This window comes from Hyla sarda, chromosome 5, assembly GCF_029499605.1.
Source record: "Hyla sarda isolate aHylSar1 chromosome 5, aHylSar1.hap1, whole genome shotgun sequence".
In the NCBI taxonomy this organism is placed as follows: Eukaryota; Metazoa; Chordata; class Amphibia; order Anura; family Hylidae; genus Hyla; species Hyla sarda.
This window is the reverse complement of record NC_079193.1, coordinates 382600786-382619041: the sequence shown is the minus strand read 5'-3', so window position 1 is coordinate 382619041 and position 18256 is coordinate 382600786. Positions and strand designations below refer to the sequence as shown.

Below are 18256 nucleotides of genomic sequence, written 5' to 3'. Positions count from 1 at the left end.
ACAGCTCCCAGCATGCAAAAAGGGCATGCTGGGAGCTGTAGTTATGCAACAGCAGGAGGCAGACCACCACAACTCCCAGCATTCCCTTATGGGCATGCTGGGACTTATAGTTTTGCAACAGCTGGAGGCACATTTTTTCTATGGAAAAGTGTACCTTCAGCTGTTGTATAACTACAACTCCAAGCTTTCACAATCAAGGGAGTTGTAGTGGTGCATCTGCTGGTTGCATAACTACAACCCCCAGCATGCCCGTTGGCTGTCGGTGACTGCTGAGAGTTGTAGTTTTGCAACAGCTGAAGGCACACTGGTTATGAAAGACTGAGTTAAGTAGCAAACCAGTGTGTCTCCAGCTGTTGCATAACTACAATCCCCAGCCAAAGTATTGTGCCTCCAGCTGTTGCATAACTACAAGTCCCAGCATGCCCTTCCACTGTCTGTACATGCTGGGGGTTGTAGCTTTTGCAACAGCTGAAGGCACACTGGTTGAAAAACACTGAGTTTGTTACCAAACTCGGTGTTTGACAACCAGTGTGCCTCCAGCTGTTGCAAAACTACAACTCCCAGCATGCACTGATAGACCGTACATGCTGGGAGTTGTAGTTTTGCAACAGCTTGATGTCTCCCCCCAATGTGAACGTACAGGGTACACTCACATGGGCGGAGGTTTACAGTAAGTATCCGGCTGCAAGTTTGAGCTGCGGGAAATTTTCTGCCGCAGCTCAAACTGCCAGCGAGAAACTACTGTGAACCCCCCGCCCGTGTGACTGTACCCTAAAAACACTACACTACACTAACACAAAATAAAATAAAAAGTAAAAAACACTACATATACACATACCCCTACACAGCCCCCCTCCCCTCCACAATAAAAATGACAAACGTCTGGTACGCCACTGTTTCCAAAACGGAGCCTCCAGCTGTTGCAAAACAACTACTCCCAGTATTGCCAGATAGCCACTGTTTGGGAATCACTGGTGTAGAATACCCCTATGTCCACCCCTATGCAAGTCCCCAATTTAGGCCTCAAATGCGCATGGCGCTCTTTTGCTTTGGAGCCCTGTCGTATTTCAAGGCAACAGTTTAGGGTCATATATGGGGTATCGCCGTACTCGGGAGAAATTGTGTTACAAATTTTGGGGGGTATATTCTGCTATTACCCTTTTTAAAAATGTAAAATTTTTGGAAAACCAAGCATTTTAGGTAAAATTATTATAATTTTTTTACATATGCAAAAGTCGTGAAACACCTGTGGGGTATAAATGTTCACATTACCCCTTGTTACGTTCCCTGAGGGGTCTAGTTTCCAAAATGGTATGCCATGTGTTTTTTTTTTTTTTGCTGTTCTGGCACCATAGGGGCTTCCTAAATGCGGCATGCCCCCAGAGCAAAATTTGCTTTCAAAAAGCCAAATGTGACACCTTCTCTTCTGAGACCTGTAGTGCGCCAGCAGAGCACTTTTCACCCCCATATTGGGTGTTTTCTGAATTGGGAGAAATTGGGCTTCAAATTTTGGGGGGTATTTTCTGCTATTACCCTTTTTAAAAATGTGTGAAACACCTAAAGGATTAAAACACTTACTGAATGTCATTTTGAATGCTTTGGGGGGGGGGGGGGGTAGTTTTTATAATGGGGTCATTTATGGGGTATTTCTAATATGAAGACCCTTCAAATCCACTTCAGAACTGAACTGGTCACTGAAAAATAGTGAGTTTGAAAATTTTGTGAAAAATGTAAAAATTGCTGCTGAACTTTGAAGCCCTCTGGTGTCTTCCAAAAGTAAAAACTCATAAATGTTATGATGCAAACATAAAGTAGACATATTGTATATGTGAACCAAAAAAAAATGTATTTGGAATATCCATTTTCCTTACAAGCAGAAAGCTTCAAAGTTAGAAAAATGCTACATTTTCATTTTTTCATCAAATTTGGGGATTTTTCACCAAGAAAGGATGCAATGTACCACAAAAATTTACCACTATGTTAAAGTAGAATATGTCACGAAAAAACAATCTCAGAATGATAAGTAAAAGCATCAGAGTTATTAATGTTTAAAGTGACAGTGGTCAGAATTGCAAAAAATGCTCTGGTCCTTAAGGTGTAAAGTGGCCTGGTCCTTAAGGGGTTAATGATTGCATTGCAGTTCTGGCATGATAAACATGCAAATGTTCCTGCTTGTCTTGCTTTCAAAAAAGTCTGTTTACTGACCTGTTTCTTTTTAATATCGGCTCTTATCAAATGATTAGCCAGGGACTTATTTTTCCGATAAATAAATCTCGGACGATTTCTAAGCAGACGTGCGATCTTGTCGTCCGCTGTTAGAAGTCCCCAGTACTTATAAATAGTTTGTTTTATCAATTTTGAATGACAGTCATATACTGAAAAAAATGTTAAATCTTTTTTCAGATTTTTCTTTTTATTCTTCCTAAGGTCTTTTCTAGGTATTGTCTCTACTTCCCTGGCTATCTCTTCCATTTCCTTTTCATTATAACCCCTCTGTACAAACTTTTTAATCATGATCTCTTTATTCTTCTGAAATTCTGTCTCATCACTACAGATCCTTCTAGTTCTTATAAGTTGTCCCTTTGGTATTCCTTTGAAGACTGGTGGGGCATGTCCACTTTTGCGATGCAGTAAATTATTACGATCGCTCTCTTTCACATACAATGTGGTATCTAGTCCACCTTCTCTATTTTTAATCACTTTTACATCCAAGTAACTAATCTATTTTTCACTTACTTCTGATGAAAATGAGGGGGTGACAAACATTTAGATATTCTACGTAAGTCTGTAGCTGAGACTGTGTGCCCGCCCAGAGGAAGAACACATTGTCCACATAGCGGACCCACAGTCTCAGCTTGACACTTAGATCATGTCCAGCAATGAATTGGCTTTCGAATTTGCACATAAAAATATTTGCCAGGTTTGGTGCGACAGGGGACCCCATCGAGGTCCCCTGTTCCTGGAGAAAAAACTCCTCACCAAATCTGAAATAATTCTTAAGCAGAACAATTTCTAACAATTCAATCAAAAATGCGATTTTTGCATTGGACAAATTGCTATCGAACATTAAGTGTTCTTTAATCGCCAATATCCCTTCCTGAGTGGGAATATTGGTATAAAGGCTCTAGATATCAAGAGTACAGAGCAGGACGTCCTGTAAATCAGTAATACCAGTGATACAGTCTAAAAATTGATTGGTGTCTCTCAGGCAGTTGGGAAGGGCAGTCACTATTTTTTGTAAATGACCATCTATATAGGTTGCCAAAGGGCTTAGAATGGAGTTCACCCCCGAGACAATAGGACGTCCTGGGCGTTTTTCCATATTCTTATGCACCTTTGGCAACAAATATAGGACAGGGGTCCTAGGATTTTCATTAGTTAGTGCACTTTTTTCGTGTGCACCAATCACACCATTTTGATACGCTTCTTCAAGCACCATATCAATCTCTTTCTTAAATTCCATAGTTGGATCCCCCTTTAACTTTCTAATAACCTGTTGTTCACATAATTGACTATAAGCTTCGTTCATATACATATTTCTATCGAGCACCGCATTTATCAGCTTTTTTAATAATAATTCTATCATCCATTTTCAATTGTTTCAAAGCCTTTTTCTCCTCTACATTAAAATTAGATTTACTATAATCTTTAATCTTATACCATTTTTCTAAAACTTCTTTAGTTACCACCTGTTGGAACGAATCCAACAGGGGACACTGGATTAGAGTCTCAAATCTACTCTTCTTTTTTAGTTTAGGATGAAGGGGTGCAGCAGTGTTCTCAGTTTTACCCTGTTTATCTTGAAAAAACATTTTCAATTTGATAGATCTACAAAATTTATGAAAATCCACCATAAAGTCAAAGCTGTCACATTTTTCTCTTGGAACAAATCCCTGTCCCTTGTTAATTACTGTCTTTTGTGTCTCTGTCAGTTCAATCCCCGACAGGTTTATAAGTAACTCCCCGCTTTCTTTTTCTGTTTCCATTGCGCTCGTGTTTGTGTCCCTTCTACGGTATTCACACTTGGCGGTTTTCTTTGCTTTGTATCCTTTGGGCGCGCCCCTAAAAAATCTTTAGACGCCTTGTTTTTAGTGCTGGAGACAGACCCTGTCTCACTGTCTGTGGATCCCGCTTCGAAGGGTTCAAACTCACTCTTTCGCTCCCGATTCACTCTCCAACTGCATCTTCTCTCCTCTGCCCACGTGTAGACTCGGTCTTAAAGATAATCTTTAGTGTCCCGTTCGAACTTAGAAAGTTTCACTTGTAAAATGGAGGTACGTAATTTATCAATGTTAGATTCTAGCTCCGCATGCACTTTGCCACAATTTTCTGTGGTATCATATTTTTTAAATTCTGAGTCTATATTATTCAGCTCTTCTTGTGTCTCTTGTATGGCTGCCTGTAAGTGTTGTACCGTTAGGCACATCAAATCCAGTGAATGTCGGTTACATAGTGCATACCATTTACTTTGATATTCTTTATCATCATGTAGCAACACTGGGTGTACTGTGCTCCGCAATCCTCCCGCAATTCTATGCACTTTTAGATATTCCGTCAATGTCGAGGAGTGCAGTGTCAGGCTGACCTCTTTCCTTTTTAAGTATTTCAACTTTTTTGCATAGTTGATTTTGACATCTCCTTGTACTTCCGAGAGGTTCAATCCAGCTTGTTCTGCCGCCTGTAATATACTGTTTCTTTCACCCTCGGTGAATGTGTAGACATCTGTTGATTTATTAGTCAATTTAGATATCAATTCAAAGGACATTTCTTTTACTTTTTAAGTCCAATCTTAGGTTACGTCCCCTTAGTAGAGCAAATAAATCACAGTATCAAAAATAATGATCGGGGGCCACGTGCATGGGATTAGCGTGGTTACACCTGAGCTCTCTGAACTCAGAACTAATATGTAGTAGGCATTGCTTTTATTCAGTGTAAATGCTAACGTAGTGACATGTTTTTATGTTAAGGTTCGGACTTGTCGTCCGCCCATTGTTGTATTATTTGAAAATGTTCAATAAACACTATTTACAAAAAAAAAAAAAAAAAAAGAAGTTGCAGATTTCATTAATTCCGTCCGGTTTTGAGCAGTTACTATTGCGTGTGTTGCCATTTTTTCTGTTGGACTTATTTGAGCCCGTGACAAAACTCGGCAGAGACCCGCTGGACTCTTACAGCCTTTACCCATTCCGGAGACTCCCTGGTCCCATATTGCTATGGATTTTATCACCGATCTGCCACCATCTCGTGATAACACTGTCATTTGGGTCATTGTGGATCTGTTTTCCAAGATGGCTCATTTTATTCCACTACCTGGTCTTTTTTCTGCCCCACAGCTAGCGAAGTACTTCTTGCTGCATATCTTTGGTCAATATGCTGAGGAAGGTCTCGGATCGTGGAGTGCAGTTTGTCTCTAAGTTTTGGTGAGCTCTTTGTAACCGTCTGGACATCAATCTGGACTTCTCCTCAGCCTACCACCCTCAGTCCAACGGTCAGGTGGAGAGGGTTAATCAAATTCTTGAGACTTACCTTCGTCATTTTGTTTCAGCTCGCCAAGACAACTGGGTCGACCTTCTTCCTTGGGCTGAATTCTCATATAATCATAAGGATTCCACGAGGTAGTCTACCTTCTTTGTTGTCTATGGACTCCATCTCTGTTCTCCTCTTCCTCTCCCAGTTCCTTCCGGTGTGCCTGCTGTTGATGAGTTGGTCCGTGACTTCACCATCTGGCAACTAACCCGACAGTCATTATCTCTGGCTTCCACACGCATGAAGGCGCAGGTTGATAAGAGTAGATAAGATTTCCTCCGTCCTTCTCTCCTGGTGACATAGTGTGGCTTTCCTCTAAATACATTCACTTCAAGATCCCCTCCTACAAGCTTGGTCCTCGCTACCTTGGTCCCTTTCAAGTTCTGCAAAAAAATGTATCCTGTCTCCTACAAACTCCGTCTGCCTGCTACGTTGTGTATTCCCAATTCCTTACACGTCTCTCTCCTTAAGCCTCTCATAAACCAATTTTCTCAAAAGAATCTTGTCCCCACCCAAGTCTCCGGTTCAGATGTCTTCAAGGTTAAAGAGATCCTTGCCACAAAAACCATGAGAGGTTAACAATTTTTTCTGGTTGACCGGGAGGGTTACGGTCCTGAGGAGAGATCTTGGGAGCCAGAGGAGAATATTCTGGACCGTGACCTTCTCAGGAGTTTTCTGAACCGTAAAAGGTGGGGGAGACCCAAGGGGGGGGTACTGTTAGGACCTGTTCTCCGGCCGCACACGCGGGCCGTGAATGCATGGCCCCGTCTCCTTCTGCTGCCAGCGGGGCTGGGATTTGCATCCTGGGACACCTTCTGCCTCCTCCCAGGCCTCTCTGTCCCGCGTGCGTGTCCCTGTCCCCTAGGGCCACACCTGTGGCTCACTTAATACATTTCTCCACCTCCCTGACTTCCCTGTTGGATCTTTGTTGCCCTAGTGCCTGAGAGAAAGCATTCTTGTGTATTGCCTTGCCGTGTATCATACCCCTTGCTCTGTGACCTGACCTTGCGCCTTAGCCATCTGCCTACTGACCACTTGCTACATTCCTGACTATGCTACTGTGCTGCCAGCCCTGACCTTCTGCTATCCTGACCACGAGTTGTTGTATTATACCTGTGCCTCGAATTCCTCAGCCTCCTGTGCGGTCAAGCCGTGCCAGGGCTAGCGACCTGGGTGCCGCCTTTCACAGCAAGTCCATCCCGCTTTGCGGCGGGCTCTGGTGAAAACCAGCGGCACCTTAGACTCCGCTCCCTTGTACGGTCTGTTTCATCTGCCACACAGGTCCAGCGGATCTACATCCACCAGTGTTCCTGTCTGCTGAAACATGAGCGTTACAATGGTCAAGTCAAGGTATGCCACCACCTGCTGTTTCAGGTCCTGCTCCAGGTCTACCTGCTGCTGATGAGTTGCTTCACCATTCGGGTGAAGAAAGCTACTCATCAGCGACTGTAGACTTAGGCTGCTGCTGATTGAGCTGGTACTGCTCCTGCCACCCCTTCCAAGCAGCCATGGCAGTGGAAGGTGAGTGCAGAGGGCCCCTCGAGTCAGACCTGCGAGAGGATGGACGATGGCTGAGATAGGCATCGGCCAACTGACTACGTAGGATGTCCTCCCTCTCAGTGGGTGTAAAAAAGGTCCCCATTTTGTGCTGGTAGCGAGGGTCCAAGAAGGTGGAGAGCCAGAAGTCATCCCGCTGCCAAATGGTGACAATTCGGCGGTCACTACCCAAGCAAGTGAGCATGCATCGTGCCATTTGTGCAAGTGACTCGGAGGGACTTTCTGCCTCCATCTCCACTACATACTGCCACGGTGTGCCTGGGTCCTCTATCTCACCTTCCTCATAACCCTCTAGCTGCTCCTGCTCCTCCTCTCCTGTCAGATGACTTGAAAAACTGCCCAACTTGCGAAACCTAAACTGTGCTCCACTGTGCCCCTCCCCATCCTCCTCCTTCTCCTCCAGTTCATGGAGCTCATATAGCCGTGAGATTTAGGCGCCATGTCTCCAGTGCCCTGACCAGCCATTGTTTCCAACATGTGTTGTAGTAGATGAAGCTGTGGAGTGACGTTGTTCATCCCGTAATCCTGGCAACTGACTAATAATGTGGCTTCCTCAAAGGGCCTGAGCAAATGGCAGGTGTCACATATGAGTAGCCACTGGTTGACATTGAAGTTACACAGGGGAGTACTCCTATCCGCTTGGATCATCAAGAAACCGGTGATGGATTTTCTCTGTTCATACAGCCGGTCCAACATATGGAGGGTGGAATTCCAACGTGTGGAAACGTCGCAAATCAGACTATGTTGTCTGACACTGCAGCTCAAGGAGGGTGTGCTTTGCCGTGTACGAGTGGCTGAAGTGCATGCAAAGTTTCCTTCCCATTGTTAGGATGTCTTGCGGATGGGGGAACACTTCAGGAACTGCTTGACAACCAGATAGAACACATGTGCCATGCCGGGCACATGGCTCAGGCTTACTTGTCGCAGAGCAGACAAGATGTTCTTCCTGGTTCCCATATCCAGTTTTCATGGAGTAAGTCACGATTCGATTTCTTGATGAATGACTTTTAGCAGTTCCTCCACTGTGGGACTCCGTTCGCCAAGGCAAACCATGTGAAGAACAGCATGACACCGCCGTGTCCTGCAAACATAGTGTTCTGTAGGGGCACTGAGACTTGTCCGTGCAGTGGAGCCTGAGGACATGGTGGAGGATGAGGAGGCGGAGTCGCACTCTGTCACAGGACCAACGGCCTGAGAGCGTGGAGGAGGAAGCGGTGTGACCAAGTTGCTGTTGTGGCTGGGCAGGAACCACTTTCACCGAGTGGGCCGTAAAGGACATGTATTGTCCCTGACTGTCGTTACAGCTCCACATGTTGGCTCACCTTCTGTTCCACAAAACTTTGCAGGGCTGGTACTGCCTTCTTCTCAAAGAAATTACGGCTTGGGACTCTCCACCACAGCTCAGCACAAGCCATCAACTCTCTGAAAGGTGCAGAGTACACCACTTGAAAAGAGAGGGACTGCAGCACCAGCAACTTGGACAGGAGCACATTCAGCTTCTGTGCCATTGGATGAGTGGGCGCATAATGTTGTCTCTTGGACATGGCTTCGCTCATGGATTGTTGGCGGAATGACTGGCAGATGAGTTGCTGGTCGAGACACGACCGCTAGCTGATAACGGAAGCTCAGGCCTCTTGCTGCGACTCTTGCTGCCACTCACCCCTAGTCTGCTGCGACCTCTATCTGATGAATTTAGGCCTCTGCCACTCCTCTGTGCACATCCTGGCACTTCTCTTCCTGACATACTTAGTGTGTGTATGAGGGGAGTACAATACCCTCCACTACACTTAAAACAGTATTTCTCTACAACACCAGCAGGTGTGTACTTTTGGCTGGCCTTTCACAGTATCTAGGCCCTTAAGACTTTAACAGAAACAAAATGGTACACCACTTAGATGTACACACAGGTTACACTTAATAGAGGACTATATGCTTTTAGAGTTCTGCTCACCCTAACTGGCTGGCTACTATTAGCTTTTCAGTTGTTTTACACACCAGTGCTGCAGCACACAGTCGCTGTGTACTACACCCAAAATTGCACTTTCTCTCTCAATCTCGCTCCCTTCCCTATCAGTGTTCTAGGCTGGATTTGGGCTTGAGGTGAATCGCTACTGTAAAAAAGCTTTTCTGTGCAACACACACTGCTCTCTGTCCCTCTCTGCAATAGAACGCTGATGTGATTGGGAGGTGAATCGCTGCTGGAGAAATGCTGGAGAAAGATGGCTGACGATTATATAGGGCTGTGACATCACAGTGGTGACTGGCTGCTGATAGGCTGCTTGCTGCATGTGATTCGGGGTCATCCCACCTACCCGCCTTCCCAGGATTCCTTGCCCCATGTCCTCACATGTGGATCTGCCATTTTAGATGCCCTGGAGCCTGGACTGCACTAAATGGAGTTTAATGAAGTGATTCGCACGATTGAATTCACACGAATTCGTATTCGTTGCCAATCAAATTTTTCCTGAAATTCGTAACGAATTCGGATTCATCAGATTCGATTCGCTCATCCCTAGTAAACACTTGCATAGCATCTGGCATCCATTGTTTCTGGACACCGGACAGGGGAACACAGTGAGCTGCATTCCCCTGTCTGGTGCCGTCTGGTGTGTCCAACCATCTGGTGTCCAAATTGATGATTGTAAACTGCCCCATTCAAATGAATGGTATCAGTTCTACCATCAGTTTCCCTCTGGTGCATGTCGGAGGAAACACTGCTGGAGACCTTCCCAAACCTCTGAAATGCAAACCAATATCTGACACATCATAACGAATGAACCTTGACTTGTCTGACTGCTCTCCTGACTCTCAGCTCTGTTATATCATCACTATGGATCCTTGATAATGATTTCTAATAATAATTACACATTTATTGACCTGGCTTGGCATCATCTTCTGACATGTTCTTGTTGGGTTTGTTCATGTTCCGGAATGCTGGGGCAGTGTAGTATCGCTTTAACATGTTTATCCATTCAGGGGCCATGGCCAATGGAAATTTAATGCAACAAAGTCCACACCTTCTTGTGTTTGATACTGGTGTGTTGTTTAGGCTCCACCCACCTATCTTCTCATCTATTACAGATCTAATTGGTTTCTACTAGTTTGGGTTCCAGTCATGGCCCTAGGGACAGGTCAAAGCCTCACTTCTTTTCCTTACCCCTATGGTGCGGGCTTCACAGGGAAAAGTGGGACAACTCCTTTCCTTACTTCTGGCATTCTCCCTGTTATTGAGTGTTTTCCGTTGCTTTTGCAAGGGAGCACAACCTGGAGAAACTCAACCCCAGACTTGTTGAAACCCAAACAATCTACAAGCACATTGGAGCTAAGGAGTTAAAGGGGTACTCCACTGTCCCAGTGTTCAGGACATTTTGTTCTGAACGCTGAGTTTGGGCTGCGGGGGTCGTGAAGTCATAGCCACGCCCCTCATGATGTCACATCATGCCCCCTCAATGCAAGTCTTGTATTGAGGGGGATGTGGCATGACATCATGAGGAGCGTGACTGACATCACCACTCCCGCAGTCCGCACCCAGCATTGGGAACAAAATGTCCTGAACACTGGGGCAATGGAGTACCCCTTTAAGTCTATTCCTGGGCTGTTCAGGCTACTGTAGAGATTGACCTTTCAAAATAACCAACAGGCACAATAAGTTGAATGGACGTTCTCCATCATAAGGGAGAGATCCACATGGGATTATAGTCACCTACTGTATGTCACCTATGTGGATAGTCCCCTTGTAGTTTGGGCTGATAGGGAGAGATTCTTCAAAACCTGTCCAGAGGAAAAGTTGCTGAGTTGCCTATAGTAACCAATAAGATCGCTTATTTCATTTTTCAGAGGCCTTTTCGAAAATTAAAGCAGTGCTCTGATCGGTTGCTATGGGCAACTCAGCAACTTTTCCTCTCGACAGGTTTTGATAAATCTCCCCCATAGTATTGTGTTTTCTCACCAGACTTTAAGGTTGGAAACAGTAGCTGATTGGATCTGAACTTTTGAACCTTGTATTTGTGGTTGTCGGGAGAATTTCTCCTCTGCCCGGTGACAGTCGGATATTCAGTCTGATTGGTTCAGAGCCTTCACCCTACTGTCTGTGGTAACTGAGGGAAGTTCCTGTTCTGCCCGGTGACAGGTAGATGATTGGTTCAGGGAATCCATCTGACCCACCCACTTCTCTAGAATAGTGCAGTCCTGGTGCTGGCATCTGTCCGTTTTTTTTCCTAATCTTGTGGTGGCGGCCCACTTTGTTCCCTGCCTTCCCTTAATTTTGAGCTATTTTTGAATGTTATTGTGTTTTATGTATCCTTTATGGTCTCTTCCCCTCAACTTTTCCCCCTTGGTTCCTTATATACCTATTTGCTAACCTGCCGGTCAGGGACATGCACAGACATTTTATGGGGCAGGGGCTCAAGTAGAAGAAACGGGCTCTTCTCATTATTAAAAAAAAAGTTTGTAAAATCCTTACATATGTTAATACAACACAATTCCTGAGGTAAGGGACCTCCGGCAGTCTTGTCAGCTGAATGGGGCCAGCATCACCCCACAGAGGTTCCAATCAGTGAAAGCATCATAGGGTAGGTTCTTTTGCTGCCGGTGCATAGCAAACACTTGTCATGTTACCAACTAATATACTGATCTAGGAATTAATTTTCACTGGCAGGAGCAGTTATATCACAGAGGTCATGTGACACACTGGCAGTGTGGAGAACAGGCGATTTTTGGGGGATTGTAGGTAACTTTTTAATTGAGTTTAGTTTCCTAAGAGATGCTATTTTGGAATATCTTGATAAAAATAAATGTATGACTCCATATCAGCATGGCTTTATGAGGGATCGGTCCTGTCACCTGATCAGCTTCTATGAGGAGGTGAGCTCCAGACTGGACCAGGGGCAATCACTGGATGTCGTATATCTGGATTTTTCCAAAGCATTTGATACGGTGCCACATAAAAGATTGGTGCATAAAATGAGAAGGATTGGGCTGGGGGAGAATGTGTGCAAGTGGGCAAGTAACTGGTTCAGTGATAGGAAACAGAGGGTGGTTATTAATGGTTCTTATTCTGATGTGGTGATTGTTACTAGTGGGGACAACAGGGGTCAGTCTTGGGGAATGTTCTATTTAATATATTTATTAATGACCTTGTAGAGGGGTTGAATAGTAAAGTAGCAATCTTTGCAGATGATACTAAACTCTGTAAAGCGGTAAACACAATAGAGGACAGTGCACTGTGTATAGTAGATAACATAATAGTGGACAGTGCACTGTATATAGTAGATAACACAACAGAGGACAGTGCACTGTTACAAATGGATCTGGATAGGTTGGAGGTTTGGGCTGGGAAGTGGCAGATGAGGTTCAACACTGATAAATGTAAGGTAATGCACATGAGGAGGAAAAATCCCGGCTAGGATTATGTATTAAATGGGAAAACACTTGGGACGACTGACATGGAAAAGGACTTAGGAGTCTTAGTTAACAGTAAATTTAGCTGTAGTGACCAGTGTCGGGCTGCTGCCATAGCAAATAAAATCATGGGGGGCATCAATAGGGGCATAGATGCCCACGACAAGTAAATAATTCTACCGCTGTACAAATCACTAGTCAGACTACACATGGAATACTGTGTACAGTACTGGTCAGACCACACATAGAATACTGTGTACAGTACTGGTCAGACCACACATAGAATACTGTGTACAGTACTGGTCAGACCACACATAGAATACTGTGTTAGTACTGGTCAGACCACACATAGAATACTGTGTACAGTACTGGTCAGACCACACATAGAATACTGTGTACAGTACTGGGCCCCAGTGTACAAGAAAGATAAAGTGGAGCTGCAGAGGATTCAAAGACGGGCAACAAGGGTAATACTGGGAATGGGAGGACTACAGTACCCAGAAAGATTATCAGAATTAGGGTTATTTAGTTTAGAAAAAAGAAGGCTTAGGGGAGACCTAATAACTATGTGTAAATATATCAGGGGACAGTACAGAGATCTCTCCCATGATCTATTTAAACCCAGGACTGTATCCATAACAAGGAGGCATCCTCTATGTCTAGAGCAAAGAAGGTTTCTACACCAGCACAGACGGGGTTCTTTACTGTAAGAGCAGTGAGACTGTGAAATTCTCTCCTAGAGGAGGGGGTCATGGGGTACTCTGTAAAAGAGTTCAAAAGGGGTCTGGATGCATTTTTTGAGAGTAACAACATCGCTGGTTATATATACTAAATTTATAGGGACAGAACGTTGATCCAGATTTATTCTGATGCCATATTTGGAGTCGGGAAGGAATTTTACCTCTAGTCTGAGGGTTTTTTGCCTTCCTTTGGATCAACTCAGTAGGGACTCATTAGGGTTATAGGTTGAACTTGATGGTCTTTTTTCAACCTTATGAACTATGTTACTATGTTATGAACTATGTAATATTAGCAGCAACGGGGCAATAACTATAAAATGGATTAATTCAGAAGACCTCTTTAAGTAGAGACATCCCTTCAGCAGGAAGATTCTATACGGTCTGGATAGATTTGGTGTGAATCCAACGTGCCCCACGTGCATGATGGACAAGGTAGGAGAAGTACCGCTGTGTAGCGCTCATAAAAGTCACCTCCATCTGAAACAAATCTCAAAGATTTAGCTTTTGGGTAATTGCGAAATTATGGGAAAATTCTGATCAAAGAACAGCAATTCACGGGGTTGTGTTCAGGGTGTGGTTAAAAAATATAACTTTTAATTAGGTTTATGATAAAAACCACCGTAAGTAATGGTCTGGAGCCATCTAGAGCCAGAGACAGCCTCCCAAAACTGGCTAGAAAGATTGAGCGAACCTACAGGCTGTTACAAATGTGGACATTGCCGAGCGTGCCAGTACATTTCCAAAACAGACAAGACACCGAATTACCATCAAGAAAATTTACCAATTAGACAGTTTATTGATTGCTCATCTAAATATGTCATCTATACTGCAATTTGTCCATGTCCCTCGATTTATTTAGGGAAAACAACTAGAGAGCTCAAAAGAAGAGTTCTCGAGCATATCGGACATATCCGAAACCACAGAGATACTTCAATAGCTTTACATATAAATGAACAGCATCAAGGCAGCCTAGATGCCATAAAGTTTGTAGGAATAGAGAGATTAAATCCCACACAAAGAGGGGGGATCTAGATACACTACTACTCAAACGTGAGTGTCGTTGGATATATTGACTGGACACAGTAGCCCCTAGGGGCCTGAATGAACAATTGAACTTTGGGTGTTTTCTATAGACACAGGGGTGTTGGCTAATTGGTGACCCCTTCAGGTAGTGAGGGAAGACCTTAGTAGGTCTTTAGGAGATAGTGGTCACCACTATTAGGCAGCTTTGATAGGTTGCATTAGGAGGTTCCAGAGCGGGACCACCCTTTTTAGGGCGGCCACCCCGCCTAGGTTTTAGTGCCATAAACATAGGGATTAATAGGGCTAGCCTAGGTTCCCTAGGCCCCTGCTATCTATCCACACCCCCATTTTTGACTAGGGCCCCCCGTCCCTATTCACCACCCCGTGTGTGCTAATAATCCCAAAGTGCAATAATTTAATAAAATAATCACAGTCTTGCCTGGAGCCTCTGCCCCATGCCTTCCGCCTGCCATCTTGCTAATTTTCATCCATTGCCATATCTATTGTGACAATTTTACTGTTTAATATGAGTAGTTAGCACACAAAATGATAGATATACATCGCAAATTTATGTATCCACTTTGTTGAGCCGATTCTGTATTATACATTGTAAGCCAGCCTCTAAGCCCGCTGTGTTTTTGTAATATCGTCACTACCATTGACAGAGCCTGTTAGACATGTGCACTAGCCTTGTTACCTGTTCCAGTGTCCGCCCCCTCTGGTCTGTGCGTCACGGAGGAGGCGCGGCTGTGCGCATATATACTTCCGGTCTATACCGGTAGTGACTTCAGACGCCGGCAGCTCGCTCACAGTAGCGAGCCGAGCTGGATAGTGCCAGCTCCCTGCGCCACAGCAGGTTGTTGCGCTCACCCCTGGACTACAGGAACCGTGAGTATAGCATGGGACTTTGCTATACTAAGTCAATTTTTTTTGCAGGGCGCGACTTGAATATATATTTTCTTGTGTCTTTCCTTTAGGCAGACCAGAGGTCTTCACTCCTGAGACCCCACAGAGGGATATCTATTTCCAGTGACTGAGTGTCATCATTGCCTTTCCCTTACAGGGTTTGAATCTGGCTATAGGCCCTGTATTGTGGACGTCATCTTACTTTACAGGAATCTACTTAATACAACTGTTGTATATGAATATTTCCCTGACTCTTTCCATACAGGAACAATGGGGAAATACATGTATATTTAATGCTATACAACAATAGTAGAACTGGTAACCAGGAGTTTCTCATTATTATATAGCTACCATCTTGTCATATATACCTCCCTGATGACGCCATCCGCTATACGATGGCAGAAACGCGTCGGCGGTCTATAGTATAAATGTTGGTATATCATAACTGTGGCACGGGTTGAGCAACATTGTGTATAAGCTCTATCTAGCTCCCGGATGTCTGTTTTTTATTTAATTTTAGTTTTGGTGATGGTCACGTACGCATTAATTACTTATGGTGTTTTTTTTCATAAACCTAATTAAAAGTTATATTTTATAAGCACACCCTGAACACAACCCCGTGAATTGCTGTTCTTAGTACTTATGATTTATGCTGGGTGATCTATATCTAAACTGTGGCTTTGACGTGTAGTCCAACAATACCCACGCCCCTATATATTTCAAATTCAGATCAAGTTTAATTTGTGCTGAATCAGTTCCCTTATCTCTACCTGGGGTTATACTTCACCGGTTGGATTATTTCCTCCAGTTCACAGTGTCCACGTGACATATTTAGTTATATGGTATAGGTATGTTAAAGATGTTTTTTCAGGCAATTCTTTTTAAAAAGAAATAAGTGGGATCCTTCATCATGTGAGCCGTGTTGACCAGATAAGAACAAGTAAGTGGTTGAAGTAAGGATGAGCATCTGTCGGTGAGTGTGTGTATGTGAGTGTGTGTAAGCCACTGACCTGAACTCTGTTGGACCACCCACACATCTCAGGGCCAAACAGGAAGCTGCACAGGAAAGACAATGTAAAGACGCAGTTGGAAATACCCATTTAAATCTTCTATGTCTGACTGTACCTGACTATAAATGTACATTGTCAGCCTAAGACCATGGCCAGCTCCGGACTGTTTCTGGCTATCTCAAAAGTATTTCACACTAGCGTCTTTTTTTGGCCTTCTAGACTGACCACCATTTATACCAAAAGCACTCCCAGAGGTAGTGACCTAGTAGTCCCCTGTAGTGAAGACCAGATCCTTATCTGGAATGGGTTAAAGGGTGTAAACCAGGGGGCTACTTAGACAATGTCCGTGGGAGTGTCTCAACTTTTGGTTAGGTGGCACAGCAAGTTTGTAGCTGTTGCACATCACAATAAAAAGTCAAATTAATGGTTTTAGGTCTTTTTATGGGCATCCAGAAATAGCTACTTCTTGAGTGAGCATATCTCTCTTAGATGGCCACAGTCCGCTCATCGGCCATTCCATCTGGACAACAATGAAGAAGAAGATTAACCCCTCTCTTCTCTTTTGTGTCTGATTGGTTCTGAGAATGAATAGAGTTTCATAGTCTGAAGAACATTTTTCAGATTTTATTTATTCCTGTAATTTGAAAAAATGTGGGATCTGAACACCCAGATCACGACCAATAAAAAATGTTAACGTCTAAAAATTTTTCAAATGACAGAAACACTTTAAAATTTAAGAAGGACTTAAGTTATTCAGTTCTTTAAAATCTAATATCTCTACAATTTTTGGTTATTTGAATGTAGTGAAGACAGAATTTAGTATTTTCTGTGATGGTTACTACTTGAAATTTGAACATGTTTTTGGTATTTTTAATTGTCGACAAATATAAGAATTACACTCAATGTTTCATTGTCTCTCAGGTTACTAGTAACAGATCATGTAAGGGAAGAAGAAAATATTATAGTGAACTCTCCTGGTTACAAGGATCATTTAGGACTTGCTACACTAAAATATAAATTAACCACCAAAAAAAAAATATATATATATATATATATATATATAAAAAAATTCACATAATGTAAAGAATAAAATTGTTGTTAGATTTAGAATTTTGTAACATAGACCAAAATGTCAACAAGGAAAGTATTTCTTCACTGTTAATAGTTACAGAATGGTGATAGCAGATGATATGTATGGTTGATGTGTACAGACATTATTGGCAAATAGTTTCCAATTGTGTTGTAATTCTGTTGTAGATTTAACATTTTTGAAAATTCGAATTTGAGAAACTATGGACAAAACAAAAAAGCATGAACAAAAAGAAATAAGTTTTAAGTTGCAGGAAGAAAACAAAGCTGTGTATAGCTTTTCTCGATGTCAGGACGTGCATCTGTGATGAAGGCTATATAGACTATATGGTAAAGACAGCTGCCGAACCACCACCACTAGGGGCAGGAAGGTGGCGACATAGAGTCAAACCATAAATCCTCCCATTAGTTGGATCAAATCCACTCATTTGTTGACTATTTTAGCATCAGGTGAATATACACGCTTGATGTATTGAGGATTATATATGTGAACATTAAATTTAAATGGTTTTTATTGATCTCGTTGCTTAGATATCTAATTTTCTGTATTATATTAGAAATGTAATTTTTTTTTTTTTTGAGGTTCTACATTTATTAAAACAAAAGAATGTAATTCCAATTTTTTGTTTATCCAGACAATTATAATTCTTTTTTGTGTAGTTTTGGGCGTTTTTTTTAAAGATGCCATGGCCATGAATGTTTTCCATGAATGTCTTCATTGGGTACTAGTCAAGGCCGATGCATGACATTATGGGCCCCTGTACAGGTTCTGAATATTATAATAGGGGCTGGACAGAAATTATTGGAGTCTAGTGTCGCCATATGGATGCCCCAAGAACGGCTCTCAAGATTCCCATGTTATCTGCTCTCTGGTGCTCTTCTGGGATCACACGCTTTGCCTGAGAATAGAAGTCTTCCTACCACCTGAACAGTCTGCCAAGGAGGGGATGCGACATGTGCCCATTTAAATAATGTGCCAATTTAAACAAATAATTTGGCAATTGT

General features: G+C 43.1%; 1 long non-coding RNA gene across 1 annotated transcript in view; it reads left to right on the top strand.

The window, feature by feature from the left end:
* LOC130274492 (uncharacterized) overlaps positions 1 to 17769 on the top strand; it is a 90470-nt gene extending 72701 nt beyond the window's left edge. The window contains exon 2 of the long non-coding RNA XR_008844402.1: positions 17084 to 17769. This is a non-coding gene — a long non-coding RNA (uncharacterized LOC130274492). The remainder of the gene's footprint in view (positions 1 to 17083) is intronic.
* The last annotated feature ends 487 nt before the right edge of the window (positions 17770 to 18256 follow it).